The 22,736-nt window shown below is 45.9% G+C and overlaps 1 long non-coding RNA gene across 1 annotated transcript; it reads right to left on the reverse strand.

Moving 5' to 3' along the window:
• Positions 1–567: 567 nt before the first annotated feature.
• LOC121822109 (uncharacterized) lies at positions 568–18,761 on the reverse strand. The gene is made up of 3 exons (XR_013049952.1): positions 18,462–18,761; positions 14,546–14,755; positions 568–839 (listed from the first exon to the last, which is right to left on the reverse strand). It is a non-coding gene; the product is annotated as an uncharacterized LOC121822109 (long non-coding RNA).
• Positions 18,762–22,736: the final 3,975 nt, after the last annotated feature.

The raw sequence follows: 22,736 nt of genomic DNA on the forward strand, positions 1-22,736 counted from the left end.
CAATAAATTTGTTCCCTCCTTGAAAAATAAATTAAGACTGACCACACCAACGTGCTGAAGAGAAGAAACAGAAATCCAGTTCTGGCAAAAACCTAAGTTTATAGCCATTTATTAGCAATGGCAACAATAGTGAGCCGGAGCAAACCTTTGCACTTTGTAAGTTGCCTAACCTCAGGTATTTGTTACAGTGACAGGAAGCTGACTAACATACAGAGTTCCAAAACAGAATACCAAGAACTAGATAGCTTGCTCAACAGAAAAGCGCTTTCTCACCGTGCTAGAGGCTGAAAGTCCATTATCAAAGAGTCAGCAGGTTTAAGCCGCTTCCCTTGGCTACCTTCCCAGTGTGTCCTCACATGGCCTCTCCTCTGCACGCACGCATCCCTGATGCTTTCTTTATATAAGGACATCAGAAGTTCGGATAGGAGCATATTCTGTTTTCAATAGAGTATTTTTTATTATTGGACAGTTCCACTTGTGTGAACAACTTATCTTAATCCCATCCACCCCACCCCATTCCCACTCTGCCCAGGCACCCCCAACATCTTCCCCTCTCTTTCACTTCCTCAACTTCAGTAAGGAGAGGGTCCCTGGAGGCCTGGCTGCCTCAGACAGGGGATGGCCTGGACCCTGCATCTCCTTCTTCTCTCCTCCAATGGAACAGTCCTTTCCCGATGATAACACGGAGGCCAGCAGCACTGGAGTCACAAAGCTCTGCATGGGTGTCTGGATCTTCCTTCCCTTCTACCAGCATGGCCGAGGTGAGGAAACCTGGACCGCTTCCCACCCTCTGTGTCCCCATCTGTTTCGATTCCTTCCTCGGTGCTGCATCAGAGAAACTGACAGAAAAAAAGGAAGAGTTTGCTTTGGCTCACAGTTAGAGGGAGACAGTCCATGCCAGCAGGGATGCGCAAGCCTGGGGCAGCTGGTCACAGACCTGGCATCTGCAGTCAGGAACCAGAGAGAGATGACTGCCTGTATTCCACTTATTTTCTCCTTTTCATTCAGTCAGGAACCCCAGACCACAGAATAGTGCCACCCAGATTCAGAGGGGGGTCCACAGACACACTAGAAGTTTATCTCCTATGTATTTCTAAATCCTGCCAACATGCCCATCAAGATCCCTTGTCATCCCTCCCCACACCCGCCATACGCCCCGATCTTGCCCTCTCACATACAAACACAGACTGTGTGACCCTGACTTGAGTTTGTCTGAATGGGGGAAGACCCTGAAGCTACAGTGTTTGCCCAAAACACAGAGCTGGGAGGCTCTTCCTGGGGGAGACACAGTAATCCCTGCAGGAAGCAGCTCTCTACCCAGCCCACAGCAGAGAAGATGCTGCAACAGGAGCCGAATGCTCACCTTTCGCCTCAGAATGCCAAAGGACCCTGGGGAATCAGACAGGTCTGCAAGGTAGGTAGGTGGATGCAGAGGAAGGAAAAAGGAGGCTGGAGATTCTGAGTTCAGGGTGTTAGAGACAGAAGCAATTTCCTGACTTCATCTTGAGATTGCTCTCAGTAGCTGAGACTAGGAGATGGAGCACAGCCAAGGAGCGAAGACGGCTGTGGGGTTCCTTTCATCTTGGTAATTTAGTGCCTGTTAGCATTTACGTACTGGCCTGCCCTTAGGGTCCTCACAGGACATATCCTCAGCTGCAGCCACTAAGAGCGCCCTCGGTGCATGCGCATTCACAACATTTCCTTATAAAAAGGCGGTCCTTGCCCATCTCCGTCTCTTTTTCTCTTTCTTTGCTCTGGTCCCCAGGGACCAGTCTCTGCCCGCTTCTCTGCCCCTTCTCTCCTTTCAATAAACCTCCCAGGTGAGCCCTGTTGTATGGTGCGACTCCTTCCCTCCGTTTTTAAAATACAACATTCGATGCCATGACTGGGATAGGCTCTCCCGGCAGCTTGAGACTTGTGGGGACCCTGGAACCTGGTCCGCCCGTGACAGCCCTATTTTCCCACCTAACGGGTCACTGGGACTCTCCATCCAACACCGACGATTGGTAATCACCCCCTTCTTCACTTGTGGCCATTTCCCACCAGTGAGGCTTCATTTCTTGAGCACCATCTTCGTCTTCTGGCTTTCCTCGAAGTCCCGGTACCAGGCGACCGTGTCTCACTCGGGCTCTTAGCCCTCGGCCCCTGTTCTTACATGACAACGCACTGAACAGCTTGTGCCCTCTTAATCTGATCCTCCCTGGACCCCTGGGACACCAGAACATTCAGGCCTTTGGATCTTCTTCTCTCTGCCTCCTCCTTGGGAACTGTTCATACCCCTCCTCCCTCCCATTGGGTTGTCTTTTGGAGACCCGCTGACCATTTTTTGTACCAGGCAGTTGGAGAACCAAGAAAGGATTTTCCATTTTCTTTTTCTTTGCTCCAAGATCTGCTTGTGTCTGTCTGCTCTCCCTCTCTAAATGTTCTGTTTGCTGCAAGGTGCGAGTCAGAGATGGAGAAGCCAGCTTCGTCCTGCTCAGCACACACAGGTTCTCCCTTTCTATTTACTCAACTCCTGTTTAATTCTGTGTATATGTGCATGTGCATGTAACTATTAACAGCAACCACATGGCTCTCCTCCATCTTGGCTGGTGACCTCATCAGGATTTCTTGTGAGCTCCAGGGAGTGGACTTCGACTCACCTCAAACAGCATCTTGCGAGGTCCAAGCAGCACCAGATGGTTCCACAGAGCCTGGACAGTGAAGTGAAACAGCCAGCTACCCCAGGACGTGGCCAGCACCCCAGCTCTCTCAGGTCCCCCAAAGATGATCAATGCCTCCCAGGTCAGCAGGAAGCAGTCTCGAGAATATGGCGACCTCATCCCCACCTCACCTGCTACCCCTTTCTAACTCTTAACCTTTTTTTATAATAAACAAAAGGGAGGAATGTTAGCAGTTAGGTATCTGTACTGGCCTGCCCTTAGGGTCCTGACAGGATACATCCTCAGCTACAGTCACTAAGAGCACCCTCTGTGCGCATTCACTACGTTTCCTTATAAAAGGCAGCAGTCCTTGCCCACCTCCGGTCTCTTTTTCTTTGCTGTTGTCCCCAGGGCTTGGTCTCTGTCCCCTTCTTTCCCTTCAATAAACCTTCTACATGGGCCCTGTTGTATGGTGTGACTCCTTCCCACCGTTTTTAAACTATAACAGTGCCTCTCCCTCAAACACACACACACACACACACACACACACACACAAAGAGAGAGAGAGGATCATGCTATCCTGCTGAGTGGCTCATTGGGCTACATTCTGAATGTCACAGCTGTGACATGGATCGTGTTCTTCACCTCTGTTCCAGTCAATGGTCGGCAAGAATAGCCCCCTCGAATCAGCCCATGGGAAAGGAGACATAGTTTCAGGTACGCAAAAGAATTCAAGGAGGCTGAAGAGACTGCTTAGCAGTTAAGAGCACCTGCTCTTCTTCCAGAGGACCCAAACTTGGTTCCCAGCACCCAAGTCAGGCAGCTCTCAGTGATCTGTTACTCCAGCTGCTGGGGATCTACTGTCTCTGGCTTCTGCGAGCATCAGCACTCATGTACAGGAATTGTCTTACATTGTACCCACATGCAGACATACCTACACATAATGTAAAATACTAAAAATAGATTTTTTTAAGACTTCAGGAACAGTAAATAAAGCATATCCAGGGTTCATGGGAACTGGAACCAAGAACTGGAACCCCAAAAGTGTTTCTGCACGCTCTTTCTGCTCCTCTGCCTCCTCAGCCCCTTTCATCTGTGGGCTCATCTTGCAAAATGATCACCAGTCCTAGCTCTGATCCTCTCAGGCTTAGGGCTCAACACTAAGAACATTTCTGTGTGCTTAATTCAAATTCTCAGGAAAAGTTCTGATTGGCTTAAGGCAACATACTGATAAGCTTCCCCGTCTGCATTTGGCTCATGGCCATACTTCCTCTAATAAATGCACTTTATCGTTGACTTTTTTATTACTGTGATAATGCCGGGCAAATGTTATATAAGGAAAGAGGGTGTTTTTGGCAAACAGTTTAAGGATAAAGTCCTTTCTGGCGGGGAAGCCATGGTATCAGGAGCTTGAGATGGTTGGTCACATTGAATCCATGATCAAGGAGCAGAGATGTATGTTACACTTAGCTTACTTCCTCCTTTTTATTCTGTCTGTGACCCCAGCCCACAGAATGATGCTGCCTAAATTTGGGGTAGGTCTCCCAGCTCAATTAGCCTAATCTAGCTACCACCTTACAGACAGGCCCAGAGATTTGTTTCCATGCTGATTCTAAACATCATCAGATAATTAATTTAACCATCACATGCATCTCAGTCTGTGTTAAGCAAAGAGAAGATGCCCTAAGAAAGAACAATGGTCAAGCATAGACCCAGGCTTTTCTCATACAGCATCTGCCTGCAACTGGTAAAAGGTAAATTATATTCCTGCTGGAAAGACCCAGCACAGAAGCATCAGGTAACTAAATATGGCATGGCTAGTCCCTCCTCCCTGTCACACACAGATGTCCTATGGAAGTCCCTCCAGACACAGTTATAAAGACTTTCTTCTTTTTTTTTTTTTTTTTTTTTTTTTTGGTTTTTCGAGACAGGGTTTCTCTGTGTAGCTTTGCGCCTTTCCTGGAGCTCACTTGGTAGCCCAGGCTGGCCTCGAACTCACAGAGATCCGCCTGCCTCTGTCTCCCGAGTGCTGGGATTAAAGGCGTGCGCCACCAACGCCCGGCTTTCTTTTCTTAAAGATTTGTTTATTGTTATTTTATGTGTATGGGTGTTTTGCCTGTGTGTGTCTGCACACTATATGCACACAGTGCCCTCAGCGGCCAAAAGATGATGTCAGAGCTTCTAGAACTGGAGTTGTGAGCCTCCACTCGGTGCCCAGGGAGGGCAGCAAGTGCTCTTAATGCTGAGCCATCTCTCCAGCCTGGGTATTCTTCTTTATTTTCTGGCCTAAGATAGTAGATAGTGTCCACTCACTTCAACATATCTTATCAACCTCCCAAATCTGCCGTCCTTTGTCTCTTCCTTTTTAATTTTTTTTTAAATTTATTTTTTAATGTGTGTGTGTGTGTGTGAGAGAGAGAGAGAGAGAGAGAGAGAGAGAGAGAGAGAGAGAGAGAGAGAGAGAGATGCAGGGGAAGAAGAGATCGTGTGTGGAGGTCATAGAACAACTCTATGGAGTTGTTTCTCTCCTTCTGCCTTTATGTGGATTATGTGGATTCTACAGATTGAACCCAGATTATCCTGGCAAATGCTTTTACCTCCTGAGTTCCCTTGCCAGCCCCTCCTTGCACTCCCCCACCCACCCATCCACTCTCCGCTCCGTTTTTCAAGACAGGGTCTCACTATTCTCAGTGTAACAGCCCTGGCTATCCTGTAATTCACTATGTAGATGAGGCTGGCCTCAAACCCAGAGAGATCTGCTTGCCTCTGCCTCTGACTGCAGAGTGCTGGAATTAAAGGTGTACACGACATACCTGGCCCCTTTTTGCTTCTTTTTTTTTTAAGATTTATTTATATTATTTTACAGGTATGAGTATTTTGCCTGCATACATTTATATGTGCACCACGTCTGTGGCTGATGCCATGGATCCCCTGAAACTGTAGTTTCAGTTGTGAGTTGCCATCTAGATGCTGGGAATCGAACCCAGGTCCTCTGGAGGAGCACCCAGTGCTCTTAACCACTGAGCCACTTCTCCAGCCACCCCCACCCCCACCCTTCTTCACTTCTTAAACCTCTACTTTCTTTTGGTTCTGGTTTTTGATTTAGGGGTTTGGTTTGGTTTGGTTTTTGGGTTTTTGAGACAGGGTTTCTCTGTATAGTCCTGGCTGTCCTAGAACTCACTTTATAGACCAGGCTGGCTTAGAATTCAGAGATCTGCCTGCCTCTGCCTCCCGAGTGCTGGGATTAAAGGTGAGGTGTGCACTACCATGACCAGCCACTCTTTTTTTTTTAATTTATTTTATAATTTAATTTTACATATCAGCCACCGATTCCCCTGCCCTCCCTCCTCAAGCCCCCCCTCCCCCCAGCCCACCCCCCATTCCCATCTCCTCCAGGGCAAGGACTCCCATGGGGATCAAGAACAGAGAGGGAGAACAAGGAAAAAGAGACCATGATGAATGAAGACCCCATGGGAATAGGAAGAAGCAAAGAGCTAGAGAGGTCCCCAGAAATCCACAAAGATACCTCCACAATAGACTGCTGGCAATGGTCGAGAGACAGCCCAAACTGATCTACTCTGGTGATCGGATGGCCAAACACCCTAACTGTCATGCTAGAGCTCTCATCCAATGACTGATGAAAGTGGATGCAGACCAGCCACTCTTAAAACTGCTTTCTAAGCTGGGCATAGTGGTGCACACCACCTTGAACTCTGTAAGTTCAAGGACAGCCTGGTCTACAAAGCAAGTTCCAGGACAGCCAAGGCTGTTACACAGAGAAACCCTGTTGGTTGGGAGTTGGGGAGAAACAAACAAAAAAAATTCCACTTTCTGCTTTCCAAGGCTGTCTATACCCCTGATCTGTCAATCACCTGCTGCTCTTCTGTCCAAACAGCAGGTGGTTTGACTGAAAACTCAGATTTCTTACCATCTGAAGAATCTGAATACGTGAGCATCCTGGATTCCCTTATAAATGAAGACTTGATACTAATCTCCTCACCACTTTTATTTATTTATTTTTTAGATTTAATATCTGAGCAAAGTCAGACACACATTCTCTAGACAATTCCAGACATGTCTGTATGGATGCCAGGAATGGTCCAGTCCTCTTGCAATGGACACCGCGGATGGGGCTATCAATCACCACCACCACATGCCGGTGTGGACCACCAGAAAGTCTGTTTTGTAAACACAGTCACAACACTTTTTCCTTGGGTCAACCCTATCAAAGCCTGTGGCTGCCTCCCAAAACCATCTCATTAAGCTAATGGGCAGCTAACGTGCATAACCCAATGTGAATGAAATGGCTGACAAACCAGCAGGGACCACTTAAGCGAGAAACAGAATTGCCGTGAAGACGTTCCCCCAGGACCACATGGCTGTGTCTGGAGAGCACAACAAGCCAGGTGGTCATCCGAGAAAGACAAGCTCAGAAGGGCCCTTGAGAGGAACTAAAGGTGCCAAGACCTGAGAGGGATGACTCAGCAGTCTGCACGCCATGCAATAGATAACTACAACAAGAAAAGGTCACTGGTTATAGGTTATTTAAAAAACAAAAACAAAAACAAAAGCAGCACTGGGGCCACCGAGATGGTTCAGTGAGTCAAGATGCCTGCTGCCAAGACTGATGACCCATGTTTGATCTCTGGAAGCCACATGCTGAAGAGAGAACCAATTCCTGTAAGTTGTTTCCTGACAACTTACACGCATGCCATGGTACATGCACACTCACACACACACACACACACACACACACACACACACACACAATCAATAAATGTAAGAAAATCTTAACCCAACTTCAATTATTCTTGTAAATTAAAAATGCTAGACAAGCCAGGCAGTGGTGGCACATGCCTTTAATTCCAGCGCTCGGGAGGCAGATGCAGGCGGATCTCTGTGAGTTCAAGGCCAGCCTGGTCTACTGAGTGAGTTCCAGGACAGGCACCAAAACTACACAGAAAAACCCTGTCTCGGAAAAAGAAAGAAAGAAAGAAAGAAAGAAAGAAAGAAAGAAAGAAAGAAAGAAAGAAAGAAAGAAAGAAAGAAAGAAAGAAAGAAAGAAAGAAAAAAAGCTCGACAAGCCAGGTGGTGATGGTGCACACATTTAACCCCAGAGGCAGGTGGATCTCTGAGTTGGAGGCCAACCTGGTCTACAGAGCAAGTTCTAGGACAGCCAGGGCTACACAGAGAAAATCCAAAACCAACACCAACAAAAAAGCTAGACAAGAGACTCGGGAGATGGCTCAGTCAACCAAGTGTTTGCTACACAAACATGGGGGCCAGAACTTGGATCCCAACAAAAGCCAGACATGGCAACACACATCTGTAACTCCAAGTGCTGGAAGAGGTGTGGAGACCGTAGTATCCCTGGAGCTCATTGGCTATCAAGTTGAACCCAATTCACGTTCAATGAGAGACCCTGACTCAAAAAACAAGATGGAGAGACTGGAGAGCTGGCTCCAAAAGCTCAACTGCTCTTCCAGAGGACCAGCATCCACATCAAGGGGCTCACAACTGCCTGGAACTCCAGCTCTAGAGGATCCATCATCCTCTGCTAGACTCCACAGGTACCTTCACACACACACACACACACACACACACACACACACACACACGGGCACTGGAGTCTTATTTGCTTGTGGTTCAATGACAGTTCTTGCAATTTTGAGCATAAACAGGTCATATGATGGCTCTTGTAACCAAACCACAAGATGGATAGAGCTGAATCTGCCCTAGAGACAATGAGGACAAGGGTGTGGATGTTATCAGCATTCTTATTGGCCTTCTGCTTGTATTGCATGCCTGGAACATCTACTGTACACAAGTGCTTTGTGTGGTAGCCTTATTACATGTGCATGTGTGAGCATGTGTGTACCATGACACACATGAGGAGATCAGAGGACAACTTGCAGAAGTTGGTTCTCTTCTTCAACCATGTGGCGTCTGGAAATCAAACTCAGATTGTCAGCAAATGCCTTTCCCCTACGAGTCATCTTCCACCCCAGATTTTCTTCTCATTGCACCCCTGTGACTTCTTGCCTCTGTCCTGTTTCTTATCCTTTTGTTACTCTGCTCCTGTCCAAAATATCATTAACCCGGTTCCCACAGTGTGTTCCTATGTGGAGCTCCACAGTCGTGCTCCGCTCAAGTGTTGTTGAAATTAATTCTCAGTCTTCTCTGACACACCACCACAACATGTTTTAAATAAAAGCTGTATCAGACAGCATGTAGACTTACATAACAGCAGCTATTTGAATAAAACAGAAAAAAAATTCCATTTGTGGTTTGAATGAAAACTGTCTCCCCTAGGTTCCTGGTTCCAAGTTGGTAGCACTGTTCAGAGAGGATGTGGACCTTTTAGGGGTGTATCCCTGATGAAGTCCTTCATGGGGGTTAGCCTTTGAAGGTTTAAAGCTTTGTCACACTTCCCATTCTTTCTCTGTTGCTTCCTGTGTGAGGATGAAATGTGATCTCTCTGCTGCTTGCTCCTGCTCCCATGCCTTCCCCACAATTATGGATTCTGTCTCTTGGGAATCAGAAGCCAAATAAACACTTTCTTCCTCAAGTTGCTTTTTGTGGTGATGCTTTATCACGGCAACAGAAAAGTAATAAGACAATCCCATTGTTCTTTGAACAAAACACACAAGCACCAATATCCCAAATTCTACATTATGTGATTTTTGCATCCACAGGATACAAAAAACCCACAAGTGGGGCTGGTAAGTGTGCAAGAGCTCTTGCTACATACCATGAAAATCTGAGTTCAGATCCCCAGCACCCATGTATACACTGGATGTGGCCTAGCACATATATAACCCCACTACTAGAGTGGTAGAGAGCAGAAATGGGAAGATGACTGAGGTTTGCTGACTAGTCATCACAGCTGAAAAAACAAAAAAGCAAACTCCAGGTTCAGAGAAAGACCATGGCTCAAAGGATAAGGTGGGAAGTCATAGAGCAGGTAACCAGCATCCTTCCCCTACCTCCAGATATGCATGCATGGACATACATACCCACATTCACGCACATATAAAACACACAGTAAGTGTGTACCCCACACAAGCAATTAATTAATCAAATTTCACAATAACAAGCAAGGATTTATCTCCAACCATGTCAAGTTCATCAGGTGTGGTGGTTTAAAAGAAAATGACCCCCAAAGAGAATGGCACTATTAGGAGGTACGGCCTTGTTGGAGTGAATATGGCTTTGTTGGAGGAAGTGTGTCACTGTGGAGGTTGGCTTTGAGGTCTAATATATGTTCAAGCTGTCCAAGTATCTCAGTTCACTTCCTGTTGCCTTTGGATCAAGATGTAGAATCCTCAGCCCCTTCTTCAGCAACATGTCTGCCTGTGTGCCACCATGCTCACAGCCACCATGCTCCTGCCATGATGATAATGGATTAAACCTCTGAAACTGTAAGCCACCACCTCAATTAAATGTTCTCCTTCGTAAGAGTTGCCGTGGTCATGGTGTCTCTTCCCAGCAATATAAGCCCTAAGACATCAAGTAACTTTGCTTGAAGGGTACATTCATTTGGACATATAATAGCCATCTAATGGGGACTCTCTGGCTGTCCTGATCATTCCAGATCCTTTCCTTTCTTTTCATTCTTTGTGGACTTTTGTTGTTTCTTTGAGACAGGGCCTCACTATGCAGTCCTGGCTGATAGAGATCCACTTGTCTCAGCCTCCCAAGTACTGGGAGCCTTGTCTTTTTTTCTAGTAACAACGAAAATGCCAGTTTTACAATCCATCCAAAAGGACACAAAAGTGAGTTCTTAATTTTAGAAAAAAACGGCATGTCTCTTCACCATTTCAATTTAAAAGTAATGGTACATCCTTTGGCAGTATAACTTTCTGTAGGCTGTGGAGCTGTTTGATTGCACCTAGAGAGGAAATAATTTCAGAAGGAGAATTCTTTTCTTATCTTGATTTAAAAGAACAACAAAATTATTCAGTGATAAAAAGAACTGAGCTACCAAGTCATGAAGAACCATGGAGGAAGCTTACATGCATATTACTGTAGGCGGAGTTTTCCTGTCCCGACCACCTGCTCCCAAATAACTGACAGAGAGGTTTAATATTACTTATAAATACTCAGCCAATAGCTCAGACTTATTACTAACTAGCTCCTACAACTTAACCCATTTCTATTAATCTATGTGCTGCCCCAAGGCTCATGGCCTTTGTCTCTATCCCGTTTTGCATATCTGACTCATTCTCCGTCTGGCTGGTGACTCCTCACCCACCCTTCTCCTTCCCAGCATTCTCAATTTGGTTTTCCCACCTAACTTTATCCTGTTCAGCTATTGGCCAGTCAGTTTCTTTATTACACCAGTCACAGTGACAAATCTTCACGATGTACAAAAGAATTATTCCACAGCATATTACTCAGCAAAAGAACCAATCTGAGAGGTAGAGAGATGGGTCAGAGGTTAAGCACTCTGGCTACTCTTCCAGAGGTCCTGAGTTCAATTCCCAGCAACCACAAGGTGGCTCACAACCATCTATAATGAGATCTGGTGCCCTCTTCTGGTGTGGTGTGCAGGCATTCATGCAGGCAAAAGACTGTAAACATAATAAATAAATCTTTAAAAAAAAATCTGAAAAAGCTATGTACTGTATAGTTATATATTTGAGACAGTGTCTCACCATGTAGCCCTGGTGCTGGTCTGGAATTCACAGAGATCCAATTGCCATGCCTGGTTATATTATATTCTTTCTTTTTTTTTTTTTTAAGGCAAAATGGTGAAGGCAATAAAACAATCAGTAATCACCAGGGCTTAGGGAGGAGGAAGGATCAGACAGACACAGAGAATTGGGGGGATCATGAGTCTAGGTTTCTAGTACTCTACTGGTGAATACATCCATTCCACATTTGTCAGAATTTATAGAACATAAAATGCTAAGCATGGGCTGTAAAGTACACTATGGGCTCTGGTGATGACGATGTGTTAATTCAGGTCCACTACTTGTAACTAAGGAAACCCACTCTGGTGTGGAATGTGCAGTAGAAGCTGCACGTATGTGGCAAGAGTGGAAGCAAATCTCTACACCTTCTGGGAACCTGGAAGAGCAGTCCACCATCTCAACCACAGAGCTGTCTTTCGGCCCCCTTCTATTTTATTTGTGGTATGTGTGTATCTGTGCAGTACGGTGCATGGGTGTGAGGGCATATACGAAGGCCGGAGAATAATCTCAGGTGTCTTCCTCTATCACTTCCCATCTTACTCCTTTAAGGCAGGAGTTGTTCAAAGAACCAAAAGCTGCTTCACAGACTGGCCAGTGACGTCCCAGCATCAGTCTATCTCTACCTTTCCAGTGCTGCGATATCAGGGATGCACAGCCACGTCCGCCTTTTTATGTGGACATGGGAGTTGAACTCAGGTCCTCACACTTGCATAGCAAGTGTTCTTACCCAGTGGGCCATTTCCCCGGCCACTGGTTTCAGTTTTTTGAGACAGGGTTCCATGTAGTCCAGACTGACTCGAAACTTGCTATGCATTAAAAACAACCTTGAACTCTTGCCTCTGCCTCTCAAGCTCTGAGATTACATGAACTACAATGCCAGGCACATAAAACTGTTTTAAATAATAAAATCAATTATTCAAAATCAACTGAGCAGGAACCCCAAAAGGCACTTTCCATAAGAACAACACTTTAAATGTTAGCTGTGGTACCCAGTTACTATTTATTTCAGGGCTGCAAAGGACCACAACCCTCTCGAATGCAGTTTACAAAATGGGAAAGTTAATGGGAGGATGGAAGAAAGATCCATCAAGCCCTCGATCCAGAACTTGAGTGTAGCCTCACAGGAGCCTGAGGACCAGGCAGCTGGACGCTCCATCCCTCTGCCAAGTGTGAACAGATTTCTTGTCCTGACTTCCCTCACTGGATCATAGTCCTTCATCTTCTCTCCCTCATCCTCTCCCTGACTCCTTTTCTCCCCCTGATCTTAATGTTTCATTCCCCCTCCTCTCTCTCTCCCTCCCTCCCTCCTTCTCCCTCCATCCCCCCCTCCCAGCTAGCTCTCTCTCTCCTCCCCACCCCCCTCTAGTTTTCTCCACTGTACTTCTACACTGGCACAATTTCAGCCATGCAGCTCCAACTTCAGATGTCCTTACAAGTCCTGCTTGTCTGAGTCATATTAGCAAATTCATAAGAATGTGACTCGCTCAGACCAACCCTGGAGTCAGATGTCTTTAGTCGTGTCTAAGGAAAGGTAGGTGCATTGGTGTAAGACCACCGCAGGAGAGTCAGCAGCTAGAGCTCAGGAACGGTGAACGGGCTGAGCAGACATCCCAAAGGCGTTTTCCTCAAGCAGATGAGGAGAAACATCTGTGGCTGTGAGAAGGTGGGGGAGAGCTCCTCGTGTGTTATCTTTAAAGCAAGACCCTCAGCCCTGCCAGGGAGCGGGGTTTTCCCCGAAACCATGGCAGTCTCCGTGACCCCAGTTCTTCCTTCCTGGCAGGAGACTCTTGTGTGTGCACACCACCTGCCCCTGCGGAATTAAATCATTCCCATGGCTGGGCTGTGATGGGAAGATTGATGCCTGGGAGTCTGGCCGACAGGTGAGTGATGGACAAGGCTGAATTAAGGAGCAAAGGCTGTTCTGACTGGACTGTTTGAACTTGTTTCTTAATCATTCACATGAATTAGTTTTATCATTTCAAGCATTTAATGCTGATTGGGACAGGAGTAAAGTGCAATCATGTCACTAATAAATGAGAAGAGCAGGAGAGGAATCCAGGACTGCTAACACCCAAAGAATCAGAGGGGCAGGAGAGACGGCTCAGAAGTTAAGAGCGTGTACCTCTTCCAGAGGACCCACCCACCCATGTCAGGAAGCTTGCAACGCCTGCAACTCCTCAAGGTCCCCCATCATCCTCCCGAGTGCTGGAACAACAGGTGTGCACCACCATGTTCCGCTGAAATAATCCCTTAAATACAGTTCCTCTTGAAGACAGAAGCTCCTCATTACCTTATAGAATCACATCATCTTTTTTTTCTGATGCTGGGAAGTAAACCCAAGTCCTCGTGCACGCTAACAAGTGAACTGTCACCAGGCTGCATCTCCAACCTCCTGCTCTAACTTGTTTCTTCTTCCTTCTCCCCCTCCTCTTCCTCCTCCTTCTCCTCCTCTCTCTCTCTCTGCTGAATGTTAAACCCAAGACCTTTCCCAGACCCTCATACTGTCATGCTCAGCTCCTTTTTTAAAAATTCATCTTTGATGTTTCAGATTATGTTCAGAAAGGCCTTCCCAGGGTTGGCAACATGGTAGTATGCTTATGTGAGGCCCTGGGTTTGAATCCTAGCACCATCTCCCACCCAGAAAAAAATAGAAAGAAATTCCTCTCCCCTTGAATTCAAAACTATTTACCCAAACTCTCTTCAAAGCAGTTACACGAGTCTGAGGTTTGAGATTTTATCATTATGTATATGAGCTTTAACACAAACTGAAAAATATCTTTTTCCTTTATTTCTTTTTTGTTTATTTGTTTTGGCTTTGTTTGTGTCTAAATTAGTCATTTTCTCCCAATCCATTTACTGAATAGCCCCATGTTTCCTAGCTGGCATAAAAAATGCTCCCTATGGCACACTGTTTCTAAAATCCAGCCCCACTGAGCAATGTGTCCACCGCAGACCCATGCAGCCGTCCGATGGATTCTTCTTGTGAAAGGGCACGGGCACTTGGCAGGGATGAGGCTGCCTCACACACTTTCGTAAAGTCATGTTTATCTGGAGAGGAACATGGTTTATATAAGACTGTCTTCCTGCACACGGCGTTTTGCTGTGCCCTCCACCAACCCTGAGGCAAAGAACAGCCCTTGCTCCTGTCACAGAAGAGCAAATCTGCCCCACAAGCGTCACTAAACATCACTGACTTTCAGAACTCACCCGGAGACAAAGGAAATGCGTACAGCATACGCCGCAGCGGAAAACGCTGAACAGACATTTGTGTTCTCCTTCAGAGCCATCCTTGGAAAACAGCCATCGGTCCTTCTCCTCCTCTCTCTCCTCTCCCTCAGTAACCTCTCAAGTCTCCTCCATTGCCGAAAAATCCAGGTAGCTACAAATTTACAAATGTGATTCGGAAACTCAAACGTCCTATTACAAATGAAATCTTTGTTAGAATTTATTAATTGTTACTTGAATACCCTAGAAGGAGACAGACAGACAGACAGACACACACACACACACACACACACACACACACACACACACACACACTGAACAGAAGGAAACACTTGAGGAAGACATCCTGGTGTCAACCTCTGGTCCTACACCTGCCTACGTGGATAGGCACATCTGCCACAAGTGTGTGCATACACACACACACACACACACACACACACACACAAATGCACTCATGCATTCACAAAAACCACCAAAGAACTCAAAAAATAGTAAGGAGGAACCTGGAGAGATGGCATTGGATGGCAAGGTATGTTTCTAGCACCCACACGATGGCTCCCAGTCTTCTATAACTTCAGTTCCAGGGGATCTCACATCCTCTAATGGCCTCCCAGGGCACCAGGTATGCACATGGGACACACGTATACACACAGGCAAAACAACTCATACACATTAAAAAATAAAAATAAATTAGCAGACTGGACATGATGGAGCACACCATTAATCCTGGAGCTTAGGAGGCAGAGGCAAGTAGATCTCTATGAGTTTGAGCCAATTTGGTCTACATAGAGAGTGTCAGGCCAACAAAAGCTACATGAAGTGAGACCCTGTCTCAAAAAGTAATTTTTTTTCTAAAAAAGATAGTATGGGAAAACTAGGTCAATCATCTGAAGAGCGGGTGCCCAGATGGGTGAACCAATCAGTTCAGCACAGGAAGTGCAAATGAGGCTGCCTGGGAGCAGCATCCGCAGCAGCAGAGTCAATTGTTTGACATGAGGCTAGGCGCTTAATACATACTCTACTAAAACAGAAAAATACAAGAAAATTAAGGATTAAAACAGAGGACTTCAAAATGCCATTACTTAGAAGGAATGTGACTGACCACTTACCTACTTAAGCCAACAAAATCAATAAACAATTAAAAATAATGAAAGAGCCACACAAGGATATTGGATTGAAAAATCAAATAATCAAAACAGCAGTAGCAATAAGTTAGAAACTACTGTCTAGAAACATAGTTTTGAAAATTAAGATGCTACTCAGAGCAGCACCCAAAGCTCAATGCTATTAAGGCAATCAAGGATACTCAAGCCATCCAGAGAGAAAAAAAAAACTTTAAGATTCTTTTATACTCTTTGCAGTGGCTTACTCCTCAAATTAATTTATAGAAATTTAATGTGCTATCATCAGAATTTTACCTGGGATTATTTTTAGGAACTCTGAAACTTTTACACTAAAATTTAAAGTTTGCATTGAAGAATAAGGAACCAAGATCATGGAGTCAATTTTGAGCAAAAAAGTAAAAAAAGCAGCCAGGTGTCCAGGTGCTGTGGTTTTTATGCTCCCTATCCTACAACTTGGGGGATGGGAGATGGGGAAGAGGGGCTGAGTCTCAAGACCAGGCAGGGCCACAGTAAATTCAAGGCCATCCTGGGCTATTCCTTGTCTCAACAAAGCTAAACAAATAATTAGTTAGTTAGTTAGTTAGTTAGTTAGTTAAAAGACAATATTAAAGGTTTACTTTTATTATTTTTAATTATGTATATGTGTATGTCTATGTGTGGGGGTCTGAGTGTAAGTGCAGAGGAGCCCATAGAGGCCAGAGATGATGGATCCCCTGGAACTTTATCAGGTTGTGAGCCACCTGATACAGTTGCTGAGAACCAAACTTAGGTCCTCTGGAAAAGCAGTAAGAGCTCTTACTACAGAGCTATCTCTCCAGTCCCAACCCTGCTGTCTTTTAAGAGATGGGCTAAAACTAGAGGTCTAGCCCAGTGGATATAGGTCAGTGTCTAGCATATCTGAAGTCCTGACTTCAATATCCAGTGGAGAGAGAGAGAGAGAGAGAGAGAGAGAGAGAGAGAGAGAGAGAGAGAGAGAGAGAATTCAAAATTTCTATAGCCGGGTGGTGGTGGCGCATGTCTTTAATCCCAGCACTTGGGAGACAGAGGCAGGTGGATCTCTGTGAGTTTGAGGCCAGCCTGGTTTACATGATGAGTTCCAGGACAACAAGGGATACATAGAGAGATGCTCTCTCAAAATAATTAAATTAATAAAAGTATTACTGATTCAGATGTCTATAATAATCTGGGTCCTAACAAGGTCTCTAGGACTCTCTGTATGACTCATTGCCCCAACCTCCAACACTTTGTGTAAACTCTATCATAATCATCAGCTGTAGAAACTTAACAATACAGGGCTGGAGAGAGAGCTCAGTACTTAAGAACACTGGTTGCTCTTTTAGAGGACCAGGGTTTGTGGTATTGTATTCCCCCAAATATTGTGCATGCTAAGAAACTTATCTGGGGTCAGAGACAGAGCAGCCACAATATTAAGCATAAAGGATAGGCAGTGGTAGCACACGCCTTTAATCCTAGCATTCCAGAGGCAGAAATCCATGTGTTCAAGGATACAGACAGGCATGGTGACTCATCTCGCCTTTAATCCCAGAAAGCGAGCCTTTAATCCCAGGGAGTGGTGGTAGAAAGCAGAAAGGTGTATAAGGCGTGAGGACCAGAAACTAGAAGCATTTGGCTGGTTAAGCTTTCAGGTTTTCGAGCAGCAGTTCAGCTGAGACCCATTAGGATATGAGAACACAGAAGCATCCAGTCTGAGGAAACAAGACCAGCTGAGGATCCGGCAAGGTGAGATAGCTGTGGCTTGTTCTGGCTCTCTGATCTACCAGCATTGACCCCAATAACTGGCCTCAGGTTTGATTTTATTAATAAGAACTTTTAAGATTCATGCTACAAGGGTTTCATTCCCAACTCACAACTACCTGTAAGTCCAGTCTGGGGCTCTGACGCCCTCTTCTGGCTTCCACAGGCACTTCATACACATGGTGCACAGACATACATGCAGACAAATACCCATACACATAAAATAAAATTTAAAGGTGGGGGGGGAGAACAGGACAGAAATTTATTATTTAATTTTTTTAAAGAGAAAGAGATTTGCTGATCCGTTTTTCTATGGCAAAAGGGACAGTAGTGGAAAGTCCTTCACGCAGGAAAGTGTTTGGCACATCCGAGAACAAACACAGTGAAGCAGAGCAGAGGAGCAGGTGTGGGAAGGCAGTCAGAAGGAAGTCGAGGCAGCTCACGAGCCACGCAGGTCACAGTGGAAAAGATGGGCTGTCGCAGCGTCAGAGGACATGGCTTAGCTCACACATATCAAAAGGAACCTTCTAGACGCTGTGTTGAAATCAGAGCACGGATCAGTCTGGATAGAAGCAAGAAGACGGCGTGGAGGCAATAACTCGGGGCGACACGGGAAAGGCCACAGTGGCCACACTCTGAATATACTCCAGGGCTTCCTGATGAATTCGATTTGGGTGTGAGAGAAAGAAGAAAGCAAGACGACTGCTCCGAGATTCCGTCCTGGGTTTCTGGGAGGACCCAGTTGTCATCTTCTGAGAGAGACAATGCCACAGATAGCACAAGTTTGGGGGTTGAGATGAGTCATGTCGGAGATGATTCTAGACGTCCAAATGGAGCCGGCTGGCAGGAACAGTGACAGTGATAACAGTAATCACAGCTGCACACAAAGCGAGCTCTGGGTTGGGGGGCAGTGCAGTAGTGGGGTGCTTGCCTAGCAGGAGTAGAGCCCTGAGTTTCATCCCTACCACCACAATAATAATAATAATAATAATAGAAAAATGTAAAGCCATCATACTCACTGAGAGCCAGGCACTTCCCCAACACTCCACAAGTCTGAATCACTTAATTCTCATAACATTCCTATGATGTGGAACTGTCATTATCCCCTTTCACAGATGAGGAAATCTGCAAGTCCGGTGTTCAGTGGAGAGCCTGTACAGCGATATAAACATCAGTGTGTGGGTGACATAAATTCATCTGGCAGTGGGTGTGAAGGACCACAGGCTGAGGCCAGATTCTCCAAAGTTTAGAGAGTTGGGAGATAAGGAACACCAACCAGGAGAAAAATAAGAACAACCTCCAAGGAACAGGAGAAGACATTAGAGAACAGTATAAAAACCGCACACTGAACGGAGCATCCTGGGTGATTCCAGTGAGGGCTCAGGAGACAGAGTAGGGACCTAGTCTCATATATAAATGAGGTTCCACTGGAAATTGAACTTTTCCGTGTTATACCTCGGAAAACAATGTGAATGCAACCTGTCCACATCATATCCCAGCACTGGTGAGTCAGTGGCAGGAGGATCTCTGTGAGTTCAAGACCAGCCCCATCTACATGGCAAACTCCAGGACTTCGTAGAGAGAACTGTCTCCAAAAAAAAAAAAAAAATGTAACAATTAAAAAAAAAAAAAAAAGACTTTGTGGAAAGCTAAACTTAGAGATACCACAGTAGGTCACTGAGTGGAAACTTAAGAGAACACTCAGACTGTGGCATGAGTATTACTGGCTATTCTTAGATTTCCAATGAAATGAAAAGCGGGGTGAAAAGATTTAGAAGATTCACAGCTTGGCCAGGGCAAAAAGCAAAAAGCATGTTCAGGAGAGATTTCAAAGTAGGGATTGGCACAGGTAAGAGGATGCATGGGCTGCCTGGTGAGGTAGCAGGAAAGCCCTCAAGGGTGTCTCAGAACTCTTCCAGGCCCCCCTCTCCTCAGGCACCCACAGGCCAAAAGCCCACATTTGCTTCAAGGACTGAAGGCTAGTCAGGTGCACTGCCCAAGGCTGCTCCAGAACTCAGCTCTCCAGCCAATTACTCCATCAAACAAGCCCAGATGAGTTTCTATAGACAGCAAACCTCAGTAACCATGTTTTGTGGGCACACAAAGTATACAAGTGGTATCTCCCACTCAGGTTTCACAGGAAAACTGGAGAGGCCAAGCAGAAGTGTGCCAAGGTGTTGGCTTGAAGAATGACCAGTGGGGTGATATCTAGCAGAACCATGGGAATGGAACCATGATGACGACCCCAGAAAGGCAGTACTTCCAGGCACACCCGTACAGGAAAGCTACTCTTGACAGCACACCACAGTCCCTCCCCCAGACAGTTGTGATTTAGATAGTCACCAGCAAAGCCAGAGGAAGTTCAGCTCAGCGCCTTGGGGGTCAACCCCCTCATATAGTGTGCATAAGGTAACAGAGTTGGGGATTGAGGATGCAATGTGTGCCCTGCTGGATTTCAGTCTTGCATTAAGATGATCGTTGTTTACAGGGAGCCTGTCCTAGTTGGCTTTCTGTTACGGTGATAAAACACTGACCAAAAGCAACCTAGGGAGGAAAAGGTTTATTTGACTTACAGTCCATCACTGAGGGAAGGCAGGACAGGAACTCAAGGCAAGAACCAGGAAACAGGAGCTGAAGCAGACCATGGAGTAACACTGCGTACTGGTTTGCTCCTTCTGACTTGCTCAAATACCTTTCCTATACATCCCAGGCCTATCTGCTCAGAGGTAGCACATCCACAGTGATATGGACCCACCTACATCAATTAGCAATCAAGAAACTGTCCCACAGACACGCCCACAGGCCAATATGACTGAGACAATTCCTTAACTGAGGCTCCCTATTCCTAGGTGTGTCAAGTTGACAACCAAGGTCAGCCATCACAGAGTGTATGTATCTTGTGTCTGTCCTACCACTGTGTACTGGATGCTGTGGGATGTCTTTCTATGTGCTATGAATATATGTTGTTCCCATTGGTTAGTAAATAAAGCTGCATTGGTCTATGGCAGGGCAGGATGGAGCCAGGCGGGAAAATCCAAGAGAGACAGTGAGAGGAGAAAGGAGAGTGGGGGGGAGACATTGAACTGCCGTCCAAGGAGCAACATGTAATGGGACGCAGGTAAAGCCACGGAACACATGGCAATGCATAGATGAAAAGAAATGGGTTAATTTAAGATGAAAGAGCTAGCTAGCAAGAAGCCTGCCATAGGCCATACAGTTTGTAAATAATATAGGCCTCTGAGTGATTATTTTATAAGCGGCTACGGGACTGGGGTGGGGGGAGGGTGTCAGGTGGGACCAGAGAAACTTCTGCTACAATTGGAGGTAAATCAATTGGTTTGATTTTACAGGTTCAGAACTAAAAAGCATTTGCTTTGAGTCTCAGATGACCTTGAACTATGGACTCTGTTGATGCTAGAACAATTTAAGAATTGGGAGCTATTTGGTGAAATAACTTCCATATTTATTAGAAAGAGTATTAGGGATGAGATGGGGTTTTTTTCTCATCACTATGACACAGTCTCTGACAAAATCAACTTGAAGAGAGAAGAATTTATTCTGGCTCACAGTTAGGCTTTAGGGGTACAGAGCACAGCACATCGCAGCAGAGAAATCATAGCAGCAAGATGGTAGGCAACTGGTCATACCACATCCACAGTCAAGAAGCAGAGGGAGACGAAGGCTGGCATTCAGCTAGCTTCCACATTTTTGTGCGATCTAGAACGCCAACCCACGGGATAGTGCCTCCCACACATAGGCAGGTCTTCCCAGCTCATTAACCTAATCTAGATAATCCCTCACAGAAGCGTCCACAGATTTGTCTCTCCAGTAATTCTAGATCCTGTCAAGTCGACAGCATTACAGGGGACCTAGGACAGATGCTATGGTTCCAATATGGTTTGTCTCCTCCCAAATTCAAGTTGAAATTGAACCCCCACTGTGAGGTATGAAAAGGACAAAAACAATCCCACTCTAATGCTTAGAGATGCAAACTTTGGGAAGTGATCAGGATCAGATAGTGCTGGGCTGACCTGAGTTCAATCCCTGGGACTCACAAATCCTACAAGTGGTTTCCAGACCTACACACACACACACACACACACACACACACACACACACACACACACACAAAACAAATAAAATTTAATTAAAAATTAAACAATGGGTTAGATAATGTCATCAGTGTGGAGCCCCTCCTCCATGATTTAATATTGGCATCTTAATAAGAAAATGGAGGCTAATAGACACACGCATGCATAAGCTGAGTACTCTGGACTGTCTGAGGGCCATCACCAGCTGCAGCCCCTTAACCTCAGACCTCCAGAGTCATCAGCCACAATAAAGTTCTTTATAATTCATCCAGTCAATGGTATTGTGTTACTGACAACAGAAAATCTACTAAAACAACCCAACTCTTCGCTCTGACATCACACTCACCTGCCTAAACTGTTCCTGTTTGTAGTCTGTTTCTTTGTTTTTTGTTTTTTTGACTACAGGGGGTTCCCTCACCTTGAACCAGGCTAGGCATGGGATATGATTACTCCAAATACTTGTCCTCATCTGGCCCAGGCCCAAAAGACAAGTAGGTTGCAGCTGCAGCTGGAGAGAGAAAGGGACTTTCTCTTAACCCTTAAGAGCCAGAATCTCAGAAGCCACTTTGGAGAGGAAAGCCAGATGCTGCCGACAGGCACAAGAGGGTCTTGGAGGTAAGGGTTAAACTACAGTTCAGAGCTGGGAGCCAGAGATTCATGCAAGAGCCCGGCTGAGGACTGGGGTTGGGACCTGAGACTCAGCCTGTGGAATCTGGGACTAGGGCTTGGGTTTAAGGACAATGAAACGACAGTCTGGTTGTGAGGGTGGCCTCAAATAGTGGCCCTCAGGACACTGAAAAGGCTCAAGGAAGGAAGAGCAGGACTGAAGTCTGAGTCCTCTATGCACCTAAACAAGGAGGCCACAGGAAGCCTGGCACACAAAACAGAGCACCCTCAGGAGAGCAGAGGAAACAACCCAGAGGTAGGAAGCATCCAGGAAAGGTGGAGGCCTGGGAAGGAAGCCCTTGAAGGGACAGGAAACAGGCCTAAAATCATCCTGTGTCAGAGCTGGAGAGTTTCTCTGTGCACGAGTCAGGGGTGACCCAATCATGATCCTCAGCAGCCAGGACAGTGAAACACTCCACATCAAAAAGACCCTGCAGAAAGGAGGGCCTGGTGTCCCACATCTGTGATCTGAACTCGCGGGAGATGGAAGCAGGGAGATCAGAATACCCAGGTCATCCTTAGCTGCTAATGAAGTTC

Source organism: Peromyscus maniculatus, chromosome 1 (assembly GCF_049852395.1).
Source record: "Peromyscus maniculatus bairdii isolate BWxNUB_F1_BW_parent chromosome 1, HU_Pman_BW_mat_3.1, whole genome shotgun sequence".
NCBI lineage: Eukaryota > Metazoa > Chordata > Mammalia > Rodentia > Cricetidae > Peromyscus > Peromyscus maniculatus.